Source organism: Mauremys mutica, chromosome 19, assembly GCF_020497125.1.
Source record: "Mauremys mutica isolate MM-2020 ecotype Southern chromosome 19, ASM2049712v1, whole genome shotgun sequence".
Classification (NCBI taxonomy): Eukaryota; Metazoa; Chordata; order Testudines; family Geoemydidae; genus Mauremys; species Mauremys mutica.
The window spans coordinates 6145098-6163481 of record NC_059090.1 but is presented as its reverse complement, the minus strand read 5'-3'; the positions used below and the strand labels follow the sequence as shown (position 1 = coordinate 6163481).

The 18384-nt window shown below is 57.8% G+C and overlaps 1 protein-coding gene across 2 annotated transcripts in view; it reads right to left on the bottom strand.

Annotated features, from left to right (window-relative positions):
* Positions 1-18384, bottom strand: part of TMEM132E (transmembrane protein 132E) — a 251555-nt gene that overhangs the window by 67202 nt on the left and 165969 nt on the right. The gene's annotated exons all lie outside the window — the stretch shown is intronic.

The window sequence follows — 18384 nt, the reverse complement described above, 5'->3', positions numbered from 1 at the left end:
GTTCCCTGATCTGCAGGGCAGGGCGGCTCCGGGGATCCAACACTTTCTGTCTGATTTGTAGGTGCCATGAACAACTTAACAGAGGTCTGGATTCTGGCCCCTCTTTGGCGGAAGCCTCTTTCCTTCCCCTCTCTGCTTTTTCATCCAGTAATGCATCGTATGTACAGGTGCCTGGTCTCCTCTGTATCTGTTCCCACCACCCAGGGCAGCCCTGACCACACAGCCCCAGCCCCCCATGTGGCAAGGAGCTAGGCCCTGCCATGGCTAAGCTCCAAGCACCTCACCCCGGAGGCCGGTTGCAAGCACTCATTAGGGGCTGCCGGCTGTCTCCGCTCAGGGGGTCGTGTTCCCCGCCAACGACTCTCACCGGCCCGGGTGGCCTGGCGAAATCATTGGCCCAGCCGCCTGGCGTCGCCGCACTGTCCTTCCCAGGGGTCACGCTGGGCCCTGCCAGCGGCTGGCTGCGTTCACACCGTGTATCTGAGCAGGGGAAAGAGCGTCGCCGAGACGGCCCATCTCAGCAGCCCGTTCGCGCCAGGGCGGGTCTCTCCGTCTCTCCCTGCTCGAATCGTCTGCCCGCCCGGGCCTTCCGCCCCGCGTCTCCGCCCGGCCGCCTCCCCGGCCCCGTCGCACGGCTCACGCTTCTAAGAGCGAGCGAGACAGAGCGGGAGCCAAACTTCTCCGGAAGGCCGGAGCCATAAATCAGCAGCTCGTCGCCAGCAATTAGCACAGGCAGCTTCAAGCACGCCGCAGGGCCGGACACTGCTTCATTTATCTTCCCAGCAAACAGGCTCACCTAGAAAGCCGCTCGGGCGTGACCGACATCCAGGGGGAGGAGCGGCCGAGGCAGGGAGCTAGACTGCCGGGCCCTAGCACGTTCGGGGACTGAAACACTGAACCCCCAAACCACAGCAGGATTGTGGGAATTCTGTGGGTGAACCCCCCCAAATCAGAGCTGAATTCGGGGGCCCTAAAGGTTGAGGGTGCAAAAGACCCAAACCTTGCATTGAACTGGGGGGCTCAGGGTCTGAAATACCAAATCCCCCGAACCAGAGCCGGGCGACCTGCCAGTTACATGGAGCACCAGCCACGCAGAAAGCAACTTATATTTCTGACCCAAGAGCCTCCCAGGTTAAACAGTGAGATCGAGATGGTTCAGCTAGCTCTGGGGTGGAACAAATCAGCTGCTTAACAGCCTCACGACACGCCGCTCTAGGAGAAATACTGTAGCTAATTTAGAAACCATTGGCATTTTAGGCCAGGATAGAGGCACTAGAATCTGACGAGAACACCAGAGATAAGGCTCCCACTGCTCCAGAACAGGTCACCTGCCTTGATCCAATCTCACTGGACAGTCATTATCATAGAATATCAGGGTTGGAAGGGACCTCAGGAGGGATCTAGTCCAACCCCCTGCTCAAAGCAGGACCAATCCCCAGACAGATTTTTGCCCTAAATGGCTCCCTCAAAGATTGAACTCACAACCCTGGGTTTAGCAGGCCAATGCTCAAACCATTGAACTATCCCTCCCCCCTGGTTGCCCTCACTTTCCCCTTAGTTCTCAGTGCTTCTGTGCCCTGCTTCACTTCCTGTCCTAAACTGTTGTGCAGCGTCGCAATTTCCTTCCCCCCGAGTTGGCTGCATGTGGGCGATACTGCTACAAACAGGCTGAATAGCAACGTGGGATGGGGTGGGGGCCAGGGCCAGCGGCACCCGCTGCCTGGGGCTGCCGGAGAAGCAGCCGGGGTGGTTGGCCCTGGGGCCGCCCGAGCGGCTGGCTGCAGAGCCGCTCCAGCAGTGGCCGGTGTGGCTGGCCCCGGAGCCAGCTGCTTGGGCAGCCCTGGGGTTAGCCACACTTGCCGCTGCAGGAGCCACGGAATCGGTGACTTCCACAACCTCCGTGACAGACCCAGAGCCCTACCCGTTATTAATGCCCGTTTTTATCAGTGTTAATAATTCGTTGCCCTCATCATCCTCTTAACTGCATGCAGATTTCGTCCTTCAATCAGCTGTTCTCTGGCTTTCCCAGAATGGAGACAGGCTCTAGGGATTTATGGCACAGACGGAAGCGTCTGCCACGAGGTGCCGGCTGGGGCTGGGGGTTTGTAAAGGAAGTGCCCCACTCCCATTGCAGTGCCTAAATCTCCTGGGCTCCTTTGAACAGCCCAGCCTGGGGAGACTATGGACATGGGCGCCAACTTATATGGGCTCTTGGAGCTAAAGCCCCAGGAATATTCATAATCAGGGGCTCTGCTCCACCAATATTTGGAGCTAGATTTTTCCCCCTCCCCGGAGATTCCCTGCCTGAATGTAAAGAGAGCGCACAGCGCGTCTCTCTCTCTCCTTTGCTGCTGCTGCCGTAGCCTAAGGGTTGCAGCATTAGTATAAGACTAGGAATGCTAACTGCTGCTGAAGCACTCAGGAGGGGGAGGGGAGGGGAGGGGAGGGGGCCTCCCCTCCCCTCCCCTCTCCTGCCCCTACCTGGAGGAGACACAAAGGGGCCAGGAGACAGACATCATTCACCTTAGCAGCTGTTGGGGCTTCCGTGAGTGTTTGACCCTATGATTTTTTATTATGTTTGAGTGTTTGACCCTATGATTCCCCCCCTGCCCCAGCCCCAGTCCCAGTCCCAGCCCCTACTCCCACCCCCAGTGAGGCACAGCAGGCTACACAGGGGAGGCAGGAAGCCACATGTGAAGGCAATGCCCCCTCCCCCAGCACCCACCAACCCACCCGCCACAGGAGGGATGGGAGAGGGAGGCTTCCTAGACCTGAGCAGCTGGGGCTTGGGTGAATTTTATGACACCCTGCTCCCCCGTCCCATAGCCAGCCACCACCCTGCCTACCCCACTTCTGCCCCATGCTGGGCAAGGGGCAGCCCCATCCACAGTGAAGTTATGGTGAGGGGCAGCAACATGGAAGGCCACCTGTGCCCACCCCCCAGTACCCATCATAGGGGAGGGGAGTGAGCTTTCTGGACCTGAGAGGGGCTCTAGGAGCATGTGCAGAGTGTGTGTGCCGTGGGGGGCAGTAGGGGTCCCTCCCCTGGAGCTTGCTGCTGCCAGTGGTGGTGATGGGGAGTCCTCTCTGGCCTAGCCCTGGGGCAGCCTGTCTGCACCCCAAGTTCCTCATCCTCAGCCCTGCCTCACTCCAAAGCCTGCACCCCCAGCACCGAGCACGCTCCTGCACTGTGAACCCCTCATCCCCAGCCCCACCCCAGAACCCTCACCTGAGGGGAAAAACATGCAACTTAAATTTGGTGGTCAGTTTGGAGTATCATTGTATTTAGCACAATATTTGATTATTTTACACCCTTCGAAGTATGTAACTGGTCGTATACAGGTGTTTTCTCTGAATACTGTCGGTGTGCCTCAGTTTCCCCAATGCATTTCTTAAGGCTCTAGATGGTGGGATAAGGGGGTGTGATTGTTGTAAAGCCCTAGAGGGCCAGTGTGATGCTGTCTGCACAGAGAATGGCCGACACCCTGTCTCTAGGCAACTGATGGCCTGGGCCACTCTCCTGCAAGGTGCCAACTGAAGGTGTTTGGAGTATCATTGTATTTAGCACAATATTTGATTATTTTACACCCTTCAAAGTATGTAACTGGTCGTATAAAGGTGTTTTCTCTGAATACTGTCTGTGTGCCTCAGTTTCCCCAATGCATTTCTTAAGGCTCTAGATGGTGGGATAAGGGGGTGTGATTGTTGTAAAGCCCTAGAGGGTCAGTGTGATGCCGTCTGCACAGAGAATGGCTGCAACCCTGCCTCCAGGCAACTGATGGCCTGGGCCACTCTCCTGCAAGGTGCCAACTGAAGGTGTTGGAGAACAAAGAGATCAGGTGGCCTCCTAATGCCTGGAAAAGAGACAAAGGCCAGAGGAGGGAGTGTCAGTGCCTGTGCAGACTTCCGGGAAGCGCATGGTGTGGAAGGGGATGCTGGGATGCTTTGGAACAACTCCATACAAAGCCAGTCAGGACTCTGGGGGAGCCTCCTCTCTGAGCATACTGTCTCCAGGGCAAGAAGCTTACACCTTCCTGGGTCTGACCTCGGAGCATTCAGCATGCCCTTCCACACCATGCACTTTCCGCAGCGAGTCTGCCCAGGCAGGTCCTGGGGCAACCAGAGGTCCCTGCACCCCAACTCCGCAGTCAGATGTGACTTTCAGCCAGACAGTAAAACAGAAGGTTTATTAGATGACAGGGATACAGTCTAAAACAGAGCTTGTAGGTACAGAAAACAGGACCCCTCAGTCAGGTCCATCTTGGGGGGTGGGGAGCCCAGACCCAAGTTCTGGGCCTCTCCCGATGTCCCCAGCCAGCTCCAAACTGACACTCCCTCATCTGGCCTTTGTGTCTCTTCCGGACAAGGAGGCCACCTGATCTCTTTGTCCCCAACACCGTCAGTTGGCACTTTGCAGGGGAAACTGAGGCACCCACACAGTATTCAGAGAAAACATTAAGAACATTCCCACTTTGTCACAACAGGTGCAACAAAATTTAATACCGTATATTGAAGCAGGCAAGTGCTGCTTCTGACTTTCCACTTTTAATTGACCCTTGTAATCTTGTGGTGCTGACGCATTGTAGCTTCATTTTATATCAGCTTACAGGGTGAGAGCGGGGGGGGGGGGGGGGGAGACCACCATTTTGGGCCCCACCAAAAATTATACGAACCTGCCGCCTATGACTATGGACTAGAGCTTCCATAGGGCATCCTACGATCGTAGGTGTCCCTTGTGGCAGAGAGGGACCAGTAGAAAGGGATTTTATACTGAGGCTGCTGGACACAGACAGACCCTCAGGTTCACAGACTAGACGCAGACTATGATAACAGCACCAGGCACGTCACGAGTATTCTCCATGCGTGGCGGGGGAAGGGGAGCTGAGTTTCAACACGGATGTCCTTTCTCCAGAGTGTTCCTTAGGCACTGGAGTCAAAAGCCCTTCTCCTCCCAGTGGCTCCCGCCCTCCTGACACCCGCCCGTTCGCTGGCCCAGCACTCGCCCTGCGGGCTCCGGGGAGAGAAGCCCTGACATTGCCAATGGAGACAATCAAGCAGGGAAAAGAGACCTGTTTGATTTAACCCTTTCTGGCCTCCTTTGTTCTCCAGGAAGAACCAAACAAGATCCAGTGCCCAATTTTTGCAGGTCAGCTTTAAATCCAGCTGCTATAGGTGACTCAGGCTACGTCTGTACTACCCGCCCGGGTCGGCGGGTAGCGTTCGACTTCTCGGAGTTCGATATATCGCATCTCATCTAGACGCGATATATCGAACTCCGAACGCGCTCCCGTCGACTCCAGAACTCCACCACCGCGAACGGCGGTGGCGGAGTCGACGGGGGAGCCGCGGACTTCGATCCCGCGGCGTCTGGACAGGTGAGTAGTTCGAACTAAGGTAGTTCGAGTTCAGCTACGCTATTCACGTAGCTGAACTTGCGTACCTTAGTTCGACCTCCCCCCCCCCAATGTAGACCAGGCCTCAGTGAGTTCCCCTGTTACTGGCCTAGCCAGGAGGATGGGATGCCAACCTGTATCTGTTCACCATGGGGCGTCCCCGTCTGGCCTTGTCTAGGCACCCGGCTGGGCCGGGCACGCTCGGACTCCCCACACCGCAGAGTGCACCTGTCTCGGGTCCCCCCGCTCTCTGCCCCCGCCGCCCCGATTGTGTGTCACACTGAAGCTTTCCAACAGCAGTGTCTGTCATTCTCACAGGGAGGACGCCCGCAGCCCCCGTGAGTCGCCACGCTGCTCCCCCACTGCGGCCCAATCCCGGCCCAGAAGGGTTCCCCCAACAGCGAGGAAATATAGTGATGTTCCCCCAGCGCTCACCAACCCTGAGCTGACCGCCCCCACAGCAGGGGAGAACACAGCTGCAGTGACCCCTCCCCTCTGCTCACCGCTTCCTGAGTTTTCCCTGGGGGAAGGCGAGTCCGTCCCAGGCCTGCTCCGGTGCAGACTCTCCCACGCCACCGATTCCTCCAACCGGCAGTGCCTAGACCTGCCGGGAGCCACTGAGCTCGTCCCCTTTGCTGCGCCGGTGTGTCCCTTCCGCCCCCTCCCAAGCCGCTGGTCGCTGGGTTAGCTGCGATCCACCTCCAGCAGCCCCTCCCGGTTCCCCAGCCAGTGCGGAGGGCCCCGGCGGGACCGCGCTACCCCCTCGCCTGCGCACAGCAGAAGGGGCCTGGGCAGGAAGGGCGGCCGAAGGAAGCTGATGTTTTCTCTCTTGCGGCCGTTTTGCAGACTGGCCTCCTGGAGCTTTCCCCGCAGCTGGAAGCCTCAGTGGGTCCAGCCCTCAGCCCCATTCCCCTGCACACTGCAAGCGTTTGGTTTGTGGGACCCGCTGGGGCGTGTGACCAAGGCCCCGGTGTCCTCATCCACAGAGGCGGCGAGTCTGGTACAGCCAGCGGCCGTACAGCCCTGGCCCTTTGCCTCAAGCTGCAGCAGCTTCTGCTCTTAGCTGTGGAGGGCCCCGATTCAGCCTCACCAAGGTGCGAGCTGTCCCATTAGCACAGTGCCTGTGAGCTTCAGAGCCCCCCCGTCCAGAGGGGGCTGGAACCCCCCACAAGCCCTGCCCAGAGCTGGCTGGGCCGGCTCAGGCCACCTCCATCACAGGCCGCAGCTGCCAGGAGGGCACAGGAGGAAATTAACATGCAGTCCAGCAGCTTGACTGAGATCCTGGCGCCGTCGCCCAAGGGGCGTGGTAGGAACGCGGGCCTGTGAAAACGAGGCCGTGGAAAGGACTAGGAAAGGTGCCCCAGGAAACAGGCACTGAGGACGGGCGGCCAAGCAGCGGAACTCAGGAGATCGGGGAGCGGCTCCCAGCTCCGCGCCCGGTGTGACTGTGAGTCATTTCATCTCTCCGGGCCTCGACCCCCCCGCCCTTCCCAGGAAAGCAGGGGAATGATCCTTCCCTTCTGCCTGGCCCTGCCCCAGACTTCCCGGCTGCTGGGCTTAGATCTGGGGCGGGGCCTCTCTACAAATGAATACCAATAATCTGCCCCTGCTGGGGCTGGTCTCTTCCCTTTAGGGTGACCAGATGTCCTGATTTTATAGGGACAGTCCCGATTTTGGGGTCTTTTTCTTATATAGGCTCCTATTACTCTCCACCCCCGTCCCCATTTTTCACACTTGCTGTCTGGTCGCCCTACTTCCCTTGTACGTTCCATGCCCCCATAGCCCCCGTCTGTGTTCTGTCCTTCACCAGGGCCGCCCAGAGGATTCAGGGGGCCTGGGGCAAAGTAATTTTGGGGGCCCCTTCCATTAAAAAAAAGTTGCAATCCCATAGAATACTATATTCTCGTGGAGGCCCCTGTGGGGCTCAGGGCCTGGGGCAAATTGCCCCCCCCCACCCCCCCGGGCTGCCCTGTCCTTCACAGCCAGCAGCTCCGCGGGGCGGGCACGGCCTCTCCCCTGCATCTGGAGTGTGCCCAGAGTATTTTGGGAGCTAATAATGGGCCACATCTGACCTGTCCAATCCCATCCCATCGCCTGCAAGGTCCATCTGTGGCCAGTAGGGGGCCACGCACTGACACCGCCGGCACCTGGCTGCAGGCCCCGTACAGTCTGTGCAGGGAGTCCCAGTGATTCGTGAGGTTCCCGGCGCGATGACACAGACACCTGGCACGTCTCCACGCAGCCACCCCCGTCCCGACGGAAGTGTGAACCACCCAGGGAGCCTGGCACTGACAGCTGTGGCGGGGGAGGTGGGGGCTGGAAGCGCCCGTCAGTGGCCCCTGGCTCAGGCTGGAATATTTGCCGGGGCAGTGGATTTGGGAGTTTTAAAGCAGGGCTTGGGTCCCTGCCCCTGCAGAGCAGAAAATCCGATCCTGGTGTGTAGTAGTGATGCTCGGTGTGAGAGACCCCAGCACAGGGCCGGGGAGGCAGGTACAGTCTGATCTGCATGCAGAAAACCACACCAACAAATCCATGTAAATATCACCATGGGGGAACACGCGTGTGGTATAAATACATGACAAGATACGGTCGGTTTCAGAATGATGTTTTCTTTAGAAGCACATTCCCTTTCCCAGGAACACCAGAGACTGCTCGAGCCGAAAGCACTTCAAGCGAACATGCCTCCCTCCTGCCTGTTTCTAATCATCATTTACCTTTGTTCCCAACTGCACCACCAGATGATGAACGCAAGGGCTCAGTTTCCCTACAGTCAGTCTCCGATCACGTTCACCCTCCAGCTCCCATGCTCTCACACCGTGCTGCACTATTCCGGTTGCAAATGCAGCAGGGGAATGTTTGGACTCAAATGATTTCAAAAAAAGAAACCATGAAAACATTTCTATTAAAGCACGTGGCTCGTGGTACCAGTGGGATATGGGCTACAACACACAGAACACAGTGAGTGCAGACCGAGGACTCACAAACTATTTAAAGGGACAGTACCACATTTCTATGCTCTGCACACACTGATGTAGCCGACAGCAGAATTCGGCTCAATGTGCACCCACATTACAGCAGCCGTTGCACTCAAGAAGTTGGCCACTCGCGGTTTCCATTCAAAGGCTCTGTCTTGCATGCTGATAAATAATAGACGCGTTCATTCATCTCTGAGGCGGAAATATTCCAGGTTTGCTTTCTGCCAGAAGTTATTTCTTTACCAAAAAAAAACAACAAAAGTCGGAATATGCACATTTGTCACATGCAAAATGTTTTGCAGAAACGTGGCAGTTCTGATGAATTTTCATTTAAGAGAAAAGAGCATTTTGATAAGGCGGAAACGTTCTGTTTGGACGTTTTTGGAATGGAATGTTTCTGATTTTCATTTGAGGTGACTTCTGGTTACAGATATATAGAGACACACAGACATTCTTAAATGCCCAAATCAGAATGAAACATTTCAAATTTTATCTAAACAAAATCTCTTGATTGACTCAAAACAATTTTTTTTAAATTGTTTCACGGGAAATTTTCAAACTTTTCAAAATTGCAGAATATCCCAGTGAATGGAAAATCCAGTTTCTAGTCAGTTCTTCCACTGACACTGAGCCACAGGGCAGGGGGCTCTACCGGGCGGTACCAGGGACACTGAGCCACAGGGCAGGGGGCTCTACCGGGCGGTACCAGGGACACTGAGTCACAGGGCAGAGGGCTCTACCGGGCGGTACCAGGGACACTGAGCCACAGGGCAGGGGGCTCTACCGGGCGGTACCAGGGACACTGAGCCACAGGGCAGGGGGCTCTACCGGGCGGTACCAGGGACACTGAGCCACAGGGCAGGGGGCTCTACCGGGCGGTACCAGGGACACTGAGTCACAGGGCAGAGGGCTCTACCGGGCGGTACCAGGGACACTGAGCCACAGGGCAGGGGGTCCTACCAGGTGGTACCAGGGACACTGAGCCACAGGGCAGGGGGCTCTACCGGGCGGTACCAGGGACACTGAGCCACAGGGCAGGGGGCTCTACCAGGTGGTACCAGGGACACTGAGCCACAGGGCAGGGGGTTCTGCTGGGCCGCACAGGCTGCAGGCTGGGCTGGTCAGCTGCCTTGTGGCATCCCCTGGGAGCCAGCATGTGGCTCGCCCCCCACTAGAGCCAGTGGCAAGTACCCACCTCCCTGGCCCTCTGATTTCCTTCTCCTCCCATTCGCCCAGCCTCTGCTGCGGCCAGGAGAGAGGAGCCCAGAGGAGCTGGAGCAGGGAAAGCCAGGAGGGCGCCACGCTCGGAGGGCGGCCGCGGCGCAAGCAGCAGAGAAGAGCAAGGGCAACCTCGGGCCCGGCGGCAGGACACCTGGGTTCTATTGCTCACGCAGCTGGGTAACCTGGGTAAGTCACTTCTCTTATCCCATTGGGTCTCCGCCTCCCTTTGTCTATGTAGACAGGAAGCTTGTTGGGGTAGGGACGGTGTCTGTGCAGGGCCTGGCACCGTGGCGCCCAGATCTCAGCCTCCAGCTGCTCCTGTGATACGCACGCTGCTAAGGAAACAGCTCAGGGACAATCTGTCCCTTGCAGACGCTCCCCTCGGGCTTCTATCTATTCCCATCAGACCAAGCCAGTGCCAGCCCGGCCCCCGGAGAGCCACCTCACTCCCTGGCAGGGGGCTCAGCAGAGCCCTGGGGGCAAACGCAGGCTGATGGAGCAGCTCTGCTTTCACAGGGCACTGCGGGGGCAGGGTCACACGGGGAAAGGGGAAACGGTGCATCTCTAGGGTGCCATGGAGCCTGCAGCCTGTTCCCCCAAAGCCCCCTAGATGGAACCCGCTGAACCAGGCACGCCACGGCTAGGCCCTCCCCACAGCCCGGCAGCATGCCCCCCTGCCCACGCTGAACGCCGACCTGCCCACGCGCCCACGGCAGAGCCCTTCTGGGGGGAACGCTCCTCGCCCGGTGCCGGGAAGCCGCTGGATGCACCCTTGTCATGTCGGGGTCGTCATATGCCGGGGGGGGGGGGGTTAGTTTCAAAGGCTGGCGTGCTGGGGGCGGGATCCGACAGGTACCCAGCCCGGACGCAGGCCGAGACGGTTACTCAGCCGAGGGTAACTATTAACATCCTGAGATTCTCGGGCGAACTGGGCGCCTGGGGCCCATGGCGGCGGACCCCCACCAGCCTCCCACGCCCGCAGAGAGAGGGTGGGAAACGAGAGGACATTCGCTGGGCAGCTGCCTCCCGGGGGCTAGCGCGGAAGCCAGGCAGGTGATCCCTGAAGTGGGAGCGGCGGAGGGAAGGGATGTGAGCAGGGCTGGGTTTCCTTGGCAGGCTTCAGCCCTGGCAGGTACAGGACAAGACAAAGGACGAGCTTGCTGCCTCCGGGTGCGGCCTCCCCTGGAGGGCACATTTTACTGCGGGTACTAGAGGCCAGGAGCCGGCTGCAGCAGGAGGGACGGCTCACCCGGCGTAACGGCACCATAACCACAGGCAGGCTGGGGGCAGTGCGTGGCACGGGGCACAATAGCGAACCCTGGAGTCCCCTTCCCTGGCTTTACGCGCAGGGCAAAGTACGGCCTGCCGGCGCTGGCCCCATGGAAACTCTGGGTGCACAGAGCTGGGGGGAATGGCTGGATCCAGGCAGCCCCAGCCAAAGCAGCGTAGCCGAGAGCAGAAAACGAGGCACAGAGCAGGGCCGAGACCTGCCGAAGGTGTCACCCGGCAGGTCAGCGTCCGCCCAGGGAATAGGGCTCCATCCCTGTCTGACTGAGCTGTGTAGAGTCTGGCCTAACGTGCACCCTGTGTATTACTGCCCACGGCCCTGCTCCAGGCCCCTCGCGGCCCCTTTGCTGGATGGCACCTGCTCCGGCCCTGCCCCTGCCAGCTTTCTCCATGAGCCTCTCTCTCCTCCCCTGCTCCCGCTCACGCACAGGCACCTCAGACCCTCGCACACAGGACCCCGGTTCTGTGCACCGTTAGCAAAGCCCTGAGCCAGCCCATCGTCCTGAGCCCGCTCCCCTGTGTGTCCGCCTGTCTCCCGGGCTGCCCTCAGCCACACATCACCACCCAGGCAGAGCGCCAGGCACTGCGGTAGCAGCAGCACTGCTGGCGGGGGCGGAGGGGAGACAGGGATTAGCACAGAAGGGCCAACCCTTCTTAAAAAATGAGCCAGCCCTCGGCGGACCCCTGGGATCTGTGGGATTTCCCCAAGGATCCTGGGGCATCTTTGGAGTCAGAGAGCAGCACCCGACCCCCTCCCCTGGCTCAGACAGCATGGGCCAGTGGATAAGGCACTGGATGGGATTCAGGACTCCTGGGTTCCTGTCCCAGCTCTGCTACTGAACTGCTCTGAGGCCTTGGGTGAGTCGCCCCCTCTCTGTGTCTCACTTTTCACTCCCTCCCTGTTCTCTGTTTAGCCTGTGAGCTCTTTGGACAGGGACTAATGCTGATCTTTGCTGGGGCCTTTATCTGATACCAATACACAAATAATACAATCATACAAGGTCAAGGAATCCTCACTCCATTCCTGGCAAGCTGCTGCCATTGGCTTTCTCTATACCACTGCCCCAGGGTGGGTTTTCACATGGTGCCGGGAGCTACCTGGCTCCCTGTGGGACCCCCACCCAAAGCCTCCTCCGCTGGTTGTCCGGCCTCCAAGAGGAATAACCCACCAAGAGCTTTCGTTAGGGGGCCCCTGTGCGGCTCCAGCTGGATCTGCTAACACCTCCCCCCAGGAGGCTATAAGGGTAAGGACCCCTGGATGAACCCCTTTCTCATAGACTTTAAGATCAGAAGGGACCATTATGATCATCTAGTCTGACCTCCTGCACAACGCAGGCCACAGAATCTCACCCACCCACTCCTGTAACAAACCTCTAACCTATGACTGAGTTATTGAAGTCCTCAAATTGTGGTTTGAAGACCTCAAGATGCAGAGAATCCTCCAGCAAGTGACCTGTGCCCCACGCTGCAGAGGAAGGCGAAAAACCTCCAGGGCCTCTGCCAATCTGCCCTGGAGGAAAATCCCTTCCCGACCCCAAATATGGCGATCAGCTAAACCCTGAGCATGTGGGCAAGACTCACCCGCCAGCATCCAGGAAAGAATTCTCTGCAGTAACTCAGATCCCCACCCATCTAACATCCCATCACAGACCATTGGGCATATTTACCTGCTGATAATCAAAGATCAATTGCCACATTAATTGCCAAAATTAGCCTATCCCATTATACCATCCCCTCCTTCAAGCTTAGTCTTGAAGCCAGATATGTCTTTTGCCCCCACTGCTCCCCTCGGTAGGCTGTTCCAGAACTTCACTCCTCTGATGGTTAGAAACCTTCGTCTAATTTCAAATCTAAACTTTCTAGTGTCCAGTTTATATACATTTGTTCTTGTGTCCACATTGGTACTGAGCTTAAATAATTCCTCTCCCTCCCTGGTATTTATCCCTCTGATATATTTATAGAGAGCGATCAGATCCCCCCTCTGCCAACTAGTTTTGAATTTGTAATTCATTGTTTTTGCTGCCGTGTTTCTGCACGGATATTTTAAACGCCGAAAGTCGCTCTCACTCACACACTTGCTCGCTCTCCTCAGCAAACAGCCAGGGCCAAGCTGAGCGAAGCCGGAGCTTGCCTACGGCCTCGTCCCGACTGGGTGTCTTTCAGGCGGGGATAAGCTGCACCAATGCACCCCAGTATCTACCCCAGTCACTAAAACCCCAGCGCAGACAAGGCCTAATCCCCACCTCCTGGCTCCACACTGGCCTGGCTGCCCCTCAGTGATTTACACCAGACACACGCAGAGCCAGGGCCAAGCCGCCATCCTCCGCAAGAAAGAAGCTGAGGGGAAGCGGAAGTTAGGCCCCGTGGAGAATCCCAGGCAACACGAACAACAGACAGAGCTTTCCCCCGTCGGAACAGACCTAACAAGGCTCAGCCAGCGCTCTCCTGGGGGCACTGCACCCCCACACCGCACCCAGTGCTCGCCACAGCCTCCTCCCCAGCAGGGAACGGGTGGATGCCAAAGCCAGCGTGTCTCGGTATCACGCACTGATCCTCTCGTTTGTTCTACGGCGCTTCAATGACTGTGACTAAGTGAGGGACTTACATTCAAATGACGGTCTATGGGCTCGTATAATATTCGATGGGAAAACTAGGGCCGATGGCGCCACCCCTCACGCTGAGCTCTCCAGACCAAGCTTAGCAATTCAAGGTGCTGGGCAGCCGGAGGGGACAGGACACAGGCCTCCCCCTCACCCCCTTGCGCTGTCTCTGCGCCTTACCAGGGCAGGAGAGGACATTTCAGGAACCAAGGGGGCGCGGGCAGGGCTGTCCTCTTGTGCACACGCTTGTGAACTCACCAGTATTTCCCACCCGGAGGACAGAAACCAGGCAGCCTGTCTACCACCCCTGTGCACTGACCTCAGCACAGCACGCCCTCCACTTGATAGACAGCCGAGGCGCCGCAGAACCCAACCCTTGACGTACAATTGTTCTCAAGAATCTCGGCTTTCCTTAACTCCCAGCAATGTTCTCCACCCTTCCCCAGTCAAGCAGACCTGGCCGTCGGAAATGGGGTGTTGTATGCCTTCGTCTGCACACAGCTTGCAACAACAGCCGGGAGGTGTGTTAACTCTGAAACCTAACAACTGCATCGGTAGCTATTGCACTGCCGACTGCTTGCCCAGTGCATGCGTTTCTCCCACCATCCCCGGCCGTCTCCGATGCTCCCCCCAGAGCTAGACACCCCAGATGCCCCGACAACATCCAGGAAGCAGCTATGAGCTGACTGCATTACAACCCAGAAACGAGCAGGATTGACTGCTGTAATAACTCACTGATCATGCAGTTCGGGTTTGGATCTGACTCTGGAAAAGCCTCCCTTGCTGGATGCCCCTGGAGCTGCTGCAGTTCCAGCCTGCGGCCCCAGAGAGTCATAGGATCCGCGGCGCCCAGTATAGCATGCAGGTCTGGCCAGCGACGGAGGCCCTGGGGCTGTGATGTTAGCAGCTCCCTGCTGTTGGGTGTATAGCATCATAGGTGACAGAGCACGGTCCCTGGACTTCCACCTCAGGGCGAGATCCTGCTGTTTGCAGGCAGGGCTGCCCCAGGCGTGCTATGGAGAGAGATGCTGCATCCTAAGAGAAAGTCTGGCTGAGATGCACAGGGTACCTCGCCATCCTGCATGCCACGGGAGCAGGGTTTTATTCCCAGTCCCTTCCCGTCTCAGATTCCTCTTTAGACTGTGAGCTCTTCAGGTAGGGCCAGTCTCTCATGGCACCTGGGGCCTTAGGACCAGAGGGAGCTGGAACTACAACTCCCAGGAAACACTGCAGCAGGTCAGGAGGACGCAGAGATTCATAGGACATTGCAGTGATTTCCCCCGCCCAGACATCTGTGGTTTTGACTAAACCCCATTTTCCAACAGGAAGAGGTTTTGAACAGAATTTTCCAGCCAGCCCTGCTGCGTAGTTTGGAAAGGAAGAGAGCGAGGGGTGGAGATGGTAGAGGCAGTTGCTTGAAGGCCCCTCTAGCACAACCACCGGGAGATGCATGATCCAGCTACCAGTACTTTGTAAATTGCAGAAGGGAATTATCTTTTGACACAGCCCACAACTAACCAATGGAACTCCCTGCTGCAGGATATTGTGGAGACAAGCAGCTTAGCAAGGCTCACAAAAGGATTACAGGTTTATAGCAATAAGAATAGCATCTGCAGTTACACTAGAGAAGATAAAAATTACCAGGGCTTTGTCTAGTCTCACGCTTCTGGGCATAAACCAATCAAAGGTGGGGGCTGAGTCAGAATTCCCCTCTTGCCCTGGGACAGCAGGCGGTGATTAGATGCATTAAGAACACGTGAGGTTTAGTCCTTCCTCTGAGGCAGCCGGGCTTTGCGATGCCAGCGACAGGGCACAGGGCACGATGGAGACTGGTCTGACACCGCAAATCCTCCCTGGAGGAGAAAGCTCAGGGGAAACGGCTGGAGATTAGCAGGCAGAGGAGGAAAGAGGCCCCTAATTAGTGACACTGGTAACAATGATCCAGCTGATGTTTATCAAATTTCTCCATCCATCCATCCCCCATTCCCACTCACCGTGATCTACCTACCCATCTACCCCCATACACACCCTCCATCCGGCAATCATCTATCCACTTGGTATCCTCAGCCAACTGCTAGCGAGAAGCTGGCCTCTCAGTGCAAGAGAAATGGGGTCATGTCCCCTGCCCCCCGCCCACGTCTGGGGAGGTGGGACTTTGAGTGGGGTTTGTTCTCTCTCTCTCCTTTCCCTCCTCTGGGATGGCATGGCTGGAAGAAGAGAAACGATTCTCTCCAGGATGCTCACTCTGGCTGCCACCCCCGCTGCTGTTAAGAGAATTCGTGTCACAGCAACAGAGCGAGGAGCAGGTGGGTTTGTCACTGCCTGGGATTCCCCCCCGGTTACCCGGGGGGGGAGCACGGAGCTGCCGAGGGAGAAACACCCACTGGGCTTGGTGCAAGCTCTGTTCTGGTCTATGGAGGCCCTGTCTACACTGCGATCAGACCCCCCTGGCTGGCCCCTGCCAGCTGACCCAGGCTCGCAGGGCTCGGGCTAAGGGGCTGTTTAATTGTGGTGTGGACATTCGGGCTTAGGCTGGAGTCCAGGCTCTCAGCCCCTGCAAGTCGGGAGAGTCCCAGAGCTCTGGCTGCAGCCCGAGCTGGAGCATCACCGTGACACCGGAATGGCTCTCCATCCATTGCTCGAGTGGACAAATTCCCCTCTGCCCCGGTGCGCGCTGTCCCTCCTCGGGCTCTCCGCCAGCCCCTCGCTGATCCCGGCTGCGGCAGCCGCTAGACTTCCAACCCCTCCCCTTGGATTGGAGCCGCCCGCCTCACCTGAATTAACCCCTGGAGCCATTAGCAGTGAGTCACTCAAACTGAGGCTGATTGACCGATACCTCTGCCGGCCCCCTGCTCCTCTGAGCTGTTTAATTTCATCAACCGAAGCCTTTTCATTCTAAGCCGAATGCCGGACAATTAGCAGCCTCCTGCTTTAATGCGGGACCTTTGGTCACCATCTGCTCTCTGGTTTTATTGCTTAACAACAACCCTCGCCCGCCGCCCTGCAGCTCTGCACCCAGCCCAGCGGGGATCTCGGCAGCCAGGTCAGCACGATGGCAGATTTGCTGGCTCTGGAGCAGAGGTGCCAGATCCCCAGAGTTGTTTCCTTCCCCACGGCTCAGGGCCGAGGAGGCGGGGGTGCTCTGCTGGGCACGCCGGCCCGGGACCAAGGTGGTGGGAGCAGGCCGACCCCCCTCCCTGCTGCTCTTTGCAGAGTGCGGATCCAGGGGCAACAGGGAACTGCCCCCGGGCAATGGACACAAGACAAGCGAAAGAACGCGCAGGCCCATCTGCCAGGCACAGTGCCTGGGGAAGGGGACGCTCCCTTCCCAGGCCTGCGGAGGGAGGGACGGGAATGCAGAGAGGTCTTAAAGCCCAAGTATGAAGCAGCCAGGACTGGGATCCCCAGTGACCTCATCCCAGCCGGCCTCATGGAAGGACTCCCCCAGCCCCGGGAGTGTAACACACTGGCTAAGGGCATGGTGCCTGGCTCATGTGAAAGGGTAAGAGCTCACTATTGCTAACAGAGCTGTTTCTTTAGCCCAGGCAGTGGAGGTCTGTGCTTTCAGTGCTGAAGGTCCTGGGTTCAAATCGTGCTAACGACTCATCGCACCAGTGTCGCCCTTCCTGACCCTTCTCTGGCCCAGTACAAGCCACCTTCACTCACATGGGCTTTACTGTGGCTCCTCCCCAGTCCTTGGGGGAGGAGCATGCTGGTGACCAGGGCTCCTCCCCTTTCCCTGGCCATGCCCACTCGGGGGTCGACCTTTCCCTCGAGGAAGGAGGCAGTTTCAGAGAGATGGGAGCAGCTGGGTTGGCTGCTTTTCCCCGCATCACACCACACAGGGAGGGCTGCAGAATGAGGCTCTGAGAGCGGGATGGAGGATCCGGTCACTACCTGCGTGTGGGGTTTCTTTGGCTCTAGTCTGCTCCATGCAAAGAAGTGGAAAGTTGCTATGAAGAACACAGCTGCCATGCAGGGCCTGGCCTCCTGGGGCTCCCTGAACACGCCAGCCCCGCGCTGCACAGAAATGAAGCCACGACACACGAGGTGGGGTGGCGTTGCAGGCACCAGCATGGCCCCATGCCCATCAGCGGCACCACCCTCCGTTATGTCCGGCCCACCATGGCACAAACACCATGCACATGTGGTGAGATAACAGGCACTGGGTAGACATGGACTGGACCGAGAGCTTTCCGAAGGGCTGCTAGGATGCAGGGAAACGGGAATCTACCCAAAAAACGTGACACAAATAATAAACGGGACAGAAGAAACTAACCAGGACCCCTCCTCTACAACTCCCCGGCCCCTCCCCGTTACTAGGGGCTGCTAACGGTGTAATGGGCAGGCGCGGGGCGGGGGGAGAGAATCACATATTTAGGCTTATTCCACTGGCCCAAAGGCAGGATCTTTGGGCGTCAGAGGGGCTCTGGCAGCAGACTTTCCCCACGGCTGAGGGTTGGCAACCCTCCCTCTTGCAACTGCTAGCCCACCGATTGCCCGAGAGGGCAGAAGGGGATATTTGATGTATCCCTGACATCCCAGCTCCCCTCTTCCATGTGTCTTTACACGGAGTGTCTCCCGCAGGCAGGCAGCAGAAGAGATCCACGGAGACGGCCTTGCCCGAATGCTGGGTTAACGGCCGGCATTTGGCAGCAGCCCGGCCAGAGGAAAGAATGGAAAGCACCCCGAAAACAAAGCAAGCGGGAACACAAGAGGATGGGGCCCCAGGGGCAGAGCTAGAAGGGGGCTACAGCTCACAGCAGAGTGGGAGGGATCCCTCGACCACGGAGGGGGAAGCAAGTCAGCCCAGGCAGGAGTTAATGCAGGCATCAGTCAAGAGGTCGCTGAGCTGAGACAGGACCAAGTAAATCTAGACCGGCCCTGACAGGTGTTGGTCCAAGAATA